Here is an 11,931-nt window from a genome sequence, read left to right on the forward strand (position 1 = left end):
TGCTAGCGTAATAGTGCAGTAGGCCACAGCTCTACCAGCAGGGGCTAACTGCTGAAGCTAACCAGACAAACCTTAGTCCCCCTTCCTAAATGCCTGGTCGGAAATTTAGTGTGACTTCACAACAGCATATTCTAGCTAATCTAAAAGAGCTTTCGGCATATTTAGATTAAGTTTTATTATGCTAATTTAGTAAACCAAATTATTAGCTTGCTAACTGAAGACTAGGCCTACCTGAAAACACAAGCTAAGCTTTAGGGAAGTCGTGGCCTAATGGTTAGAGAGTTTGACTCCTAACCCTAAGGTTGTGGGTTCGAGTCTCAGGCCAGCAATACCACGACTGAGGTGTCCTTGAGCAAGGCACCGAACCCCCAACTGCTCCCCGGACACCGCAGCATTAATGGCAGCTCACTGCTCCGGGTGTGTGTTCACGGTGTGTGTGTTCACTGCTGTGTGTGTGCACTTTGGATGGGTTAAATGCAGAGCACAAATTCTGAGTATGGGTCACCATACTTGGCTGTATGTCACGTCACTTTTATTTTTAACCTAGAAGTTAGCATTACCCTCGTTCTCTCAACAAAAACCCAATAGGATTTTGGATAACTGCAGAAAATAAGCTTTGTGACAAAAAAAAGTTTATGATTCTTACATGTTTTGTTGATCATGATACTCTTCTCAAATGAGCACAACTTTTATGAATTTGACTTCTAAATACAATCACTCGAACTAAAAACTTAAACATAGGCTATAAACAAACTACACCATGATGACTTCAACATCACCACCATTAACTCTTTCAGTCTTTATTTTAAAACATTTCCCTGAAAGTTTGAGTAGGAATAGTTAGCAAAAGTGGTTGTCCAAGACAACCTCTGTAGTCCCATTTAGCCACTTGTAAGCAACATCTTTTTCGGGAAATAAAAGCTTAAAAAGGGTATAACTGATGTATTTTATGTCATAGAACACGTGAAAAAAAAAAAATTGCGGACCTCTTTTTCAGGCATTTAACCAAAAACCAAAAAAAAAAAAAAAAAAAAACATTAGCTTAAGTACAATGAAGCTGGAAGTGCTAAAATGCTAACTTATTTCTGAGTTTGGGCTACAAAAATAACAAGATAGCACACATACATCAGCAAGATCTGTTAAAGATCACTTAAAGTCCAACTGAAATCAAAATTGACCATATTTACTTTGCCTAAATTGATCATTTTGTGGTGAACAATTCATCCATGCAAGTCAATCCACACAAAAAAAACACTGGAGAAAAGACGTTTCAACTTCCGGCTCACGCGGATTTTAACCTGAAAGCATCTGCTGTGTGCTGATAGACGTATCTAAGATGTCAGTTTTACATACATTCTAAATCATAAAGATCTTAAAGGGTTACTCCACCCAAAAATGAAAATTTTGTCATTATTCACTTACCCCCATGTCATTCCAAACGCGTAAAAGCTTTGTTCGCCTTCGGAACACAATTTAAGATATTTTGGACCTATGACCAAAAATTACGGAGTATTTTAAGAGCAAGTGAGCGCATCGGTGCCTCCATCTGTCCTGCTGTGAGCGCGCTGCTGTTCAGTTTCCACACACACTTCAAGAGCGCACATTTCTGTAGGTTAACATTAGATTGAGCGGCCATGTAAAGTTGTTACTACATAAATCTTTTATATGAAAAGCTATATTTGAGGTCTATGAATGGTAAGTGGGCTTTTGGATGTAGCCTACTGCCCGATGTACCCCACAGAAGAGAGCATATGGTGCTGGTCATATAATTAGAATATCATCAAAAAGTTGTGTAGGGGAATTTACAGTTAAAACCCAAGGACCAGATGTGTCGCAATGAAGACCAGGAGTCAGAGATGCGTTCAATTAAAGAAAAATTTACTGAAGAACATGGTTTGCAGTTTCATCAGCAGAAGTCAGCTTCAGTACTCTCGATGGAATTCGTAGGCCGCTCTGCGTACAACTCAAAATCACCAACAATTATACTCTTGACAGAGAACTAATTGCGTCAATGCATAAGTCAACAAAATTCTGATTGGTTCCAAAACCTAGATAAACTCTCTAAAGACGTATATATCTGATAAGCTGGACATTGGCAGTTGAACGTTTGTCCTGGGACTGTCTGAGCTTCTCCCTGTACAGACAGATACTAACACACATACGCAGAAAAAAACATATCAGAACTTCAAGGCCGTCTAGCCCTAGCTAGAATTTATCAGTATGGTTTGTTTACACACACACTATGAAGTCATCATCTTAGAGAGTAGAAGTACAGCATAAAGCAGGATTCTTTAATATCTCATAAGCGCACATCAGGTTACACATTTTACTCTTGCCATAACTTGATTAATAGTCAAACAAGAAATAATGTAATAATATAATTAATATCAATATGAAGGATATAGCAACTCGGCATCCACTCCTTCAGTTGATTTATTTCACTAATTCCATTCAAAAAGTGAAACTTGTATATTGTATTCATTCATTACACACAGACTGATATATTTCAAATGTTTATTTCTTTTAATTTTGATGATTATAACTGACAACTAAGGAAAATCCCAAATTCAGTATCTCAGAAAATTAGAATATTGTGAAAAGGTTCGATATTGAAGACACCTGGTGCTACACTCTAATCAGCTAATTAACTCAAACACAAAACACCTGCAAAGGCCTTTAAATGGTCTCTCAGTCTAGTTCTGTAGGCTACACAATCATGAGGAAGACTGCTGAATTGACAGTTGTCCAAAAGACGACTGTTGACACCTTGCACAAGAAGGGCAAGACACAAAAGGTCATTGCAAAAGAGGCTGGCTGTTCACAGAGCTCTGTGTCCAAGCACATTAATAGAGAGGTGAAGGGAAGGAAAAGGTGTGATAGAAAAAAGTGTACAAGCAATAGGGATAACCACACCCTGGAGAGGATTGTGAAACAAAACCCATTCAAAAATGTGGGGGAGATTCACAAAGAGTGGACTGCAGCTGGAGTCAGTGCTTCAAGAACCACTGCGCACAGACGTATGCAAGACATGGGTTTCAGCTGTCGCAATCCTTGTGTCAAGCCACTCTTGAACAACAGACAATGTCAGAAGCGTCTCGCTTCAAAAAGGACTGGACTGCTGCTGAGTGGTCCAAAGTTATGTATACCAGGAAGTTTTAGAGCACTTCATGCTTCCTGCTGCTGACCAACTTTATGGAGATGCAGACGTCATTTTCCAACAGGACTTGGCACCTGCACACAGTGCCACATCTACCAGTACCTGGTTTAAGGACCATGGTATCCCTGTTCTTAATTGGCCAGCAAACTCGCCTGACCTTAACCCCATAGAAAATCTATGGGGTATTGTAAAGAGGAAGATGCAATATGCCAGACCCAAGAATGCAGAAGAGCTGAAGACCACTATCAGAGCAACCTGGGCTCTCATAACACCTGAGCAGTGCCACAGACTGATCGACTCCATGCCATGCCGCATTGCTGCAGTAATTCAGGCAAAAGGAGCCCCAACTAAGTATTGAGTGCTGTACAGGCTCATACTTTTCATGTTCATACTTTTCAGTTGACCAAGATTTCTAAAAATCCTTTCTTTGTATTGGTCTTAAGTAATATTCTAATTTTCTGAGATACTGAATTTGGGATTTTCCTTAGTTGTCAGTTATAATCATCAAAATTAAAAGAAATAAACATTTGAAATATATCAGTCTGTGTGTAATGAATGAATATAATATACAAGGTGAAAGTATCTTGAGCTTGTGTAAACCACGGACCTTATTTTAGGGGATTTAACCAAACTCCCATTCAAAAAACCCTGAGCACGTCTCTTATCTATTGCAAGCAGTGAGTAATGCACAGACACAGGTCTTTTGTAGTGTTATTCTATTTTTAAACAACTAAATAATTTATTCTCTCTGCAGCCTTGCTTTCAGCTTACACAGACATCACTTTGAGCAACCCAAGTTGTGAGCAGACACACACACACACACACACACACACACACACACACACACACACACACACACACACACACACACACACACACACACACACACACAGTCTAGCACACCCTCTGGGTTTCATCTCTGTATTCAGCCAGTTTTTGTTTGTTTCCCTCTTACCTGTGCAGGTGAGTCTCCCAGCAAGCAGTTGGGCTGCAGCTCTAGGCACTTGATGCTGTTGCTGACAGTGAAAAACCTCAAAGAATACAGAATCCTTACTGAAAAAGTAACCTCACCAGAACAGAACTTGCGCTCACACAAGCAATGGTCTGCAGCCAATATGAATGCAACTGATGTATAGCGTTCACATAAATTCATAGATAATATCTAAATATACAACTGTGACAGCACATGCCATTTAAAAAAAAAATGAATCCTTTTATTTGGCAAAGGCTCAATAAATGGATCAAAAGTAACAGTAAAGATTTTTATAAAAGATTTTATACTCACTCTCAATAAGAGAAAAAAACAGCAATTTTTTTTTATCCCCAAAAGCAGAGCCAAAGGTTTATATGAACCAATAAAAGCTCCAAATGCATGGTGCAGTAAGAAAGCAAACTGAATGCTGATTAATGAAGATAATGCTGTAAACAAGTGAGCACTATCAAGTTCTCATTTTGTTCCTAACGTTTTGTCAAAACCTCAGCTTTGACCTTGAAGCCAAAAGACCAGTTTAAGTCCCTACAGACAATCTCTGATAGTCCCACAACTACTCAGAGTAAACAGTACACCTACATTTCACTGAAGCCCTATCCTATTGTCCAACATCATTGTTTGTTTTGTAATATGTGTTTGTACATTTTTTTTTACTGTGGCTTGTGCTATTATAAATAAAATATTTACAAACAAAATATTTTAACACTAAAACAAATCAGTCCAAAGCCAATCTTTTGTTATTCTCCAAAATGAAAATGCTTAAAAAGACCTTCAAAAATTGCAGATCATCATAGTACAGTATTTTTTTAATCTGTACTTGGATTTGATTTTGGCATGCAAAATGCATTTCGTTTTATATGTTATTTTTGTGAATAGACCTTAACACTGCACCAAAGCACTTTCTAAATCCAGCCATTTTTCTAAGAACAACTATAACCCCAGCTCTGGCCTCAAACATGGCAACATGTTCATCTATAATCTGATTATTATTTTTTTCACTGGATCCTGTGTATTTTGGCTGTTTGCTTATAACAGCCTCCCCAAAACTACACCCTCTCTAGGCCATGCTTCTCCACGGAGGATCTCCAGAAATCCCAGCTTTGTCAGAAATTCTATTTGTGATCCATTCTATTTGTGAACCTAAAGAAGAAAGAGAAATGAAATACTTAAGGCCAACATTAATGATACTACCAGCCAGAATGAAAATATGCATAAGATTACAATCAACGTTAGCTCACCTTTAGCTTTGAGGGCCATTAGCAGAGCTGTGAGGAGGCTACGACTGACACTACAGTCCACCAGTTCAGGAAGACCCTCTAGCCTGAGCTGAGATGAGAAATGATACAGCAGGTAGTCTGGATAGTCCTGTTCTTTATGGAAATATAGCAGCGCCTCCTATGTGTTTGGAGGAGAAAGTGCAATTCAAGCCATGTCAGGATTAGATGTTACTATTGCACCATGTTAAAAGCACTGCAAATAATTGTGTCTAAAGTGTGGCTGTGTGTTTAGCTTTAACTCTTACCTTTGTTGCGCTATGACCACTTGTTTCATGAAGGCGTGAAGGATATTTGTCCTTCATAGCAGGTCGCCAGGTGGCCTGACATCGTTTGGCAAAGGAGCAAACATCCAGAATACCCACAGTTACACCCAGTTCATCCTCCAGAACCAAGCTGTACTCTGGGCACAAGGCCAGAGACGCACCCAGACACCTGAAACACAAACATACACCAGAAAGAGGCTGATATTTCTCATACACCTCACTGATTTTTCAGAACTGAGAAACATTGAGGCATTACGTTTTAATACAACCTCCTGTTTTTCTTGTATTTTCTTACAGAGTGTGTTTTCCCTTTATATACAGAATCATTCAAAAGTTTGGGGTTGATACATTTTTTTAATCTTGTATAAAAAAGTCTCTTAAACTTGCCAAGGCTGTATTTATTTAATCAAAAATACAGTAAAGCAGTAATGTTGTGAAATATTATTTAAATCTAAAATTGATATATTATTTTAATATCTTTTGAAATGACATCTATTACTGCTGAATGTTCAGCAGCCATTATTCCAGTCTTCAGTGTCACATACTTTTTTTTTTGTAACATTATAAATGTGTTTATTGTCACGTTATCTCAGGAAATCAGTGGCCGCTATGAGAAGATATAATTTCGTGCTCAGATGGAGGCATCTACTGAACAATAAAAGACAGAACATTTTATATAGGTTCTGTGATAATGCTTGAGAGGAATTCTTGCCTATCTCCAATGAAATCCCTTTATCCCTCTGATGCAACTGACGCACCATTCGGTACAGCTCCATCTAGAGTTGTGGAAAAAACAATGATTAGAGTCATAAATGTATAATGAGATGTGAATCAATGTGTTAACAAGTGTGCTTGAGTTACCTTGTCTTTTTGCTGGAATGGCTGTATATTATAAAGTTGAGAGGTGGGGAACAAAGGGGGGGGGTGACTGAACAACTCACTGCTGGTCCCCACAGGCAGAAGCATCTGATTCACACCAACACCAGAGGCAGACAAATCAAGAACGAGACAGGAAAATATAAAGGAGACTGTGAAAAAACTACAGCAAATTAATCTGCCAAGTTATGTTAATTTAATGAAATTCGTAACTGAATTTGAAGCTGAATCATTAATTATATAATTCCTACCTGCACCTCTCCAGATAGTCCCCCTTTAAACATCCATGGCTCCGCCTCCAAACCATGGAGCTCCGCCCCTGAGGAAGCTCCACACCCTGTGAACAATCCCAAACATCAAGGGTATCAATCCACTGCAGGAACACACAGGTTTGTACTAATCAGTTGTGTTATTTGAATATGCATATATTAATTTGATGTATTTCGATTGGTTACAAGACATTTTTGCTGCTAATGTGACGTTTTGATGCATCATATTTAAATATACACTACACTTCAAAAGTTATTTCAATGTTTTTGAATAAAGTCTCTTATGCTTGCCAAGGCTGCATTTATTTGATAAAAAAAAATAGAGTAGTATTGTGAAATATTACAATTTAAAATAACTTTTTTCTACTTTAAAATATTTTAAAATTAAATGTGATTGCAAAGCTGAATTTTCAGCAGCCATTACTTATACTGATATTTTGATTTAGTGCTTAACAAACATTTTCTTGAAAACTTGTGCTGCTGAATATTTTTGTGGAAACTGGGATAACTGTTTTTCAGGATTCTTTGATGAATATAAAATTCAGAAGAACAACATTTACTTGAAGTAGAAATATATCTTTATAATTAATATGCTAGAATGTATAGGTACATGTTTGACACTCACAGTGGAAGCAGTTCTTCCAGGAGCCAAGTGGAGAACCTTCATTCAGTATACGACCCTCTGTGAAAGAAAATATGCTTATGAGAAGATAGGAGATGAATTCATTAATTTTTTATTAATCACAGTGGGGGAAAAGGCCTACATGACAAAGGACAAGATCGTCAAGATCAAATCATCCACACTGTCTCTCTCACCTAGCCAACAGATGAAAGCCTTGGCCACCAGCAAGGTGTTTCTCAGGTCCCAGACGTAAGGGTAAAGGTCATAGAGAAGAGCCCTACTGATGCTGTTCACAACAGCACTGTGCAGTAATGCCACATCATCACATGCAGCCATGAAACGGCCCACACGGTCTCGCCATTTCTACCTGAGAGAGCAAGAGAAACATTAATAAAAGTACAACATTACCATACTGAATACCAATATTTAAATAAAATGCATTTTACAGTGTTAAATCCATGTTGAACCATTATTGTAATTTCAACAGCATCAGCTTTATTTAAAACAGATGAAAATGGCACACAAATCAGTAGTAAATAGAATATATTTAATAGAAAGGATGTTTTGACCTTCTGTGGCCTCCTGTGGGGGTGGGGGGGGAGAGACACGTCGGGAGTCATATATCATTAGCATGGAGGTTATCCCAAATGAGGGGCGGCCGTTGAAGCACCGACTGGACCTCAGCTAGTGATTCAGGATTCAGTTCCCGTCATATCACCTTATTCCCATATAGCAGAGTGATGACCAAATATGTGAATGTTAGAAATGTGGTTTCTGTAAAAACGGACACTGAGTGTGAATTTTTAAAGGACACATGGAAAATGTCTCTCACCGGTCCAAATGACAGAGATGCCAGGGAGAAGATGATCCCCAATAGTCAGCAGGTATGAAGTCTTTGACATAATTGGACTGCACAGAGAGCTACAGTACTCTAGAGAGAAAAGAAATAACAGCACAGTACTGTTTGGCTGAAAGAAGGACAGAACAATGTAAGAAAGGACAGAGAATGACGATGAGGTTTTAAGACAGGAAGATCAGTGTCAGATCATCCAAAATGTAGATAAGTTTGTTTCGGCATTGAAACAGATTTGGAGAAATTTAGTATTACATCACTTGCTCACCAATGGATCCTCTGCGGTGAATGGGTGCCGTGAGAATGAGAGTCAAAACAGCTGATAAAAACATCACAATAATCCACAGGTAATCTCCAGTCCATCAAAAAACATCTTGTAAAGTAAAAGCTGCATGTTTGTAATAAACAAATCCATCAAGGCATTTTTAACTTTAAATTGTTGCTTCCTCAAGTCTAGTCTGAATCAGGAGAGAAATATGCACAGATCAAGCACTGCTCAGAAGCAAAAACAATACAAAACAGTTGTAAACAAATATGTTGGTGAATTTTGATGAGAAAAGGAAAAAAGGGGATGGTCTTTTTCACTGGAGGAGGAATTAGCATAGATAATGGATTTATGGATATTTTGGCCAGAGGCTGTAGTTTAAAGTTAGATACCTCAATGATGGATTTGTTTCTAACACACAGATGTTAATTGATGGACTGAAGACTTGTGAATTACATGTGGATTATTGTGATGTTTTGTATCAGCAGTTTTGACTCTCATTCTCACGGCACCCATTCACCGCAGGGGATCCATTGCTGAGTAAGTGATGTAATGCTACATTTCTACAAATCTGTTCTGATGTAGAAACAAACTCATCTACACATTGCACAGCCTGAGAGTGAATACATTTTAAGCCAATTTTCATTTTTGAAGTATTCCTTTAAGGTATCATTAAGTAAATGTGTCACTCCATTATACAGAATTTTATTCTGTAATGAACTAAGCTGGATATATTTATGCATTAGCTTACCAGTGGGACAGAATAGGAAGACAGGTGGTTGCCCCAGGAAACAGAAGATCTCATTGGCCACGGTGACCTGGGCGTGAGCGAATGAGGAAAAGGCCTCTGTATCTGACTGGCACATGGAGTGATCAATGTCATCGAATAGGAGGAAAAAAGCCTGACAGCCCAGGTCTGACATCTAGTGGTAAACTGAAAGAGAACAAGGTGTTCATGAACACATTTTAGTCCAGGGATCTCCAACCCTGCTCCTGGAGAGCTACCATCCTGAAGACTTCAGTTCCAACCCTGCTCCAACACACCGGTCTGTAATTATCAAGTAGCCCTAAACACCCTGATTAGCTGGTTCAGGTGTGTTTGATTGGGGTTGGAGCTGAAATCTGCAGGACAGTAGCTCTCCAGGAGCAGGGTTGGAGACCCCTGTTTTAGTCAAACTGTACAACGATTGTGCAAATGTGCTTTGATCACAAGAAATCAAGATAAAAATTAGATCGAGATGAAGTGAGTTTGCTTACCTGTTTGCGTTTAAGCAGTGTGAGGTTGCAACAGCTGGAGAAGATGATGTCCTGACCCGGAGAAAGAGCATATACAAATGTCATACCCCTCAACTCTGCCTCACATAGGCTACCAAAGCTTTCAACTGAGCTGGACACAGTGAGAGAGAGAGAGAGAGAGGAGGAGAGAATTAAAAAGTGAAAGGTTTTCAGATGTGATACGGCCATAAAAAACAATGACAGAAATATACAAATGGGCTTGGTCGCAATGAGTAAAAGCTAATATCTCAAATACAGAACCGATACTGGAATCATACTATATCATAACAGTACTTATGAGTCATTATTTATTATACTGAATGCAGGCAAAAATGTATCATTTTGTATTGTTAATTATCTGAAAAGGGCATTCTGGTTAAGATATGAAAGCCTAACACACAGCAGCAGCTCACACCAATAACCAAATGGCATACAATGGCAAAATATAATTTAATACTATCATGTTTGTATAATAACATGATTAGGTGCAATTTAGAAGTTATATTCTTAGAAATACATTTTAACAATCTCTGCTAAGATGACCAAGCATTCATATTCTCATTGCTCAGATTATGTTTTCTAGATATGGTTATTTTTGGGCAATATTAATAATAATGAAAGCCTTTAGCTCTAAATAGATAAATTAATGAAATTAAAATAGATTAAATACACACTTTAACCTTGTGCTTCTATAATCTGAATAAATATTGGGACATATACAGTGCTGTATAAAACACATACCCTCTGCTGAATATACCTTCCTCCATAGTAACCTGTGCTTCAGATCATCTTTAGGACCATGCAGATATGTGTTTAAACTCCACATCTGCATCCTGAAAGGGACAATCAGTATCGACTGCATTTCAGGATTTTTAAAATGGATTTTCTATCATGTTTTGAGAATATTGTGAAAGAAGAGCGCAAGACACAGCAAGGAGAAAGAGAGAGAGAGGCAGGCAGAAAACAGAGACATACATTGATCTTGCATCATTATAATATAAGATGTCACATTTCCTGCAGAGAATGAGTCTAACTTTAACATCAGCAAAGGGTCGATTGCTCTGCAGAGAAAAAAAGTGAATGGTCTGCCCCTCTATGAATTTCAACTTATTTATAAAGAAAAGCAGTGTAACTGCATGCAGTGCAATATTTAATTGTTGTTTAAATATTAAATAAAGATCATGAATACTGCACAAAATGTGCACTATTACCAATAAAGAGTTTTAATTTGAACTTTCAAGTCCCATGGGATGATTTCAAAAAAAAAAAATTTTTGATATAAAAATCATAATAAAAAAACCTTCATAACAACCTCACAACACTCTCCACATATTATATCTCTGATATTTTTTAAAAAGCTTCAATAATTTATTGTTTTTTTATCCATGCCCTAGATTATTTAATTCTTTAAACCCAAATCTTAAAAGGAAAAAAATATAATAAAATATTAAATTTTAACAATACAGTTACATAAGGAGTGGCGTAATCAGTTTGCACTTTTCCCTTTAAAAATATAAAAAGCTATCATAATTGATAACCAACATGTCAAAGAGTAAATTCAATAGTGTAAAATAGCAAATAAAAAGTTGAATGACAAAGAAAAAAAATCTAAAATATCAATATTTTAATTATACATATTTAGAATCAAGTTGTACATTTGCCAAAATTATAAAAAAAAATATATTATTTATTTCTGCTTTGCAAACTGGCACTGTAGTGGGCATTGTGATGTTTAATGAAGTTAAATAAACTAGCGTGAAAACTAGTGTTAAAAGCGTTATAGGAGAGTTTATTTTCTAATACTCAACAAGAAAAGTACTCTAGAGTACTATGATCTGTAAGACTGTTTCAGAGTGACTTCATCTACTGCATCAGCACAATCGCTTCACTCTCACTCGAGTGTGTAAAAGTTCTCATCCCCCTTCTTTCGCCTGCACTATTAATCTTTTCATCCAGGGATTTGGAGCAGTGCCTCTATCACGTGTGTGTGTGGGTGGGTAGGATACTCTCTCGCTTCTATCCTTTCTTCCTGTGCAGATGGATTCTCACACACTCTATTTCTATCACGTCTGATCCATTGTAA

The 11,931-nt window shown here is 37.5% G+C and overlaps 1 pseudogene; it reads right to left on the bottom strand.

Moving 5' to 3' along the window:
- Positions 1-4,326: 4,326 nt before the first annotated feature.
- Positions 4,327-10,680, bottom strand: LOC109055806 (annotated as a pseudogene).
- Positions 10,681-11,931: the final 1,251 nt, after the last annotated feature.

This window comes from Cyprinus carpio, chromosome A7, assembly GCF_018340385.1.
Source record: "Cyprinus carpio isolate SPL01 chromosome A7, ASM1834038v1, whole genome shotgun sequence".
In the NCBI taxonomy this organism is placed as follows: domain Eukaryota; kingdom Metazoa; phylum Chordata; class Actinopteri; order Cypriniformes; family Cyprinidae; genus Cyprinus; species Cyprinus carpio.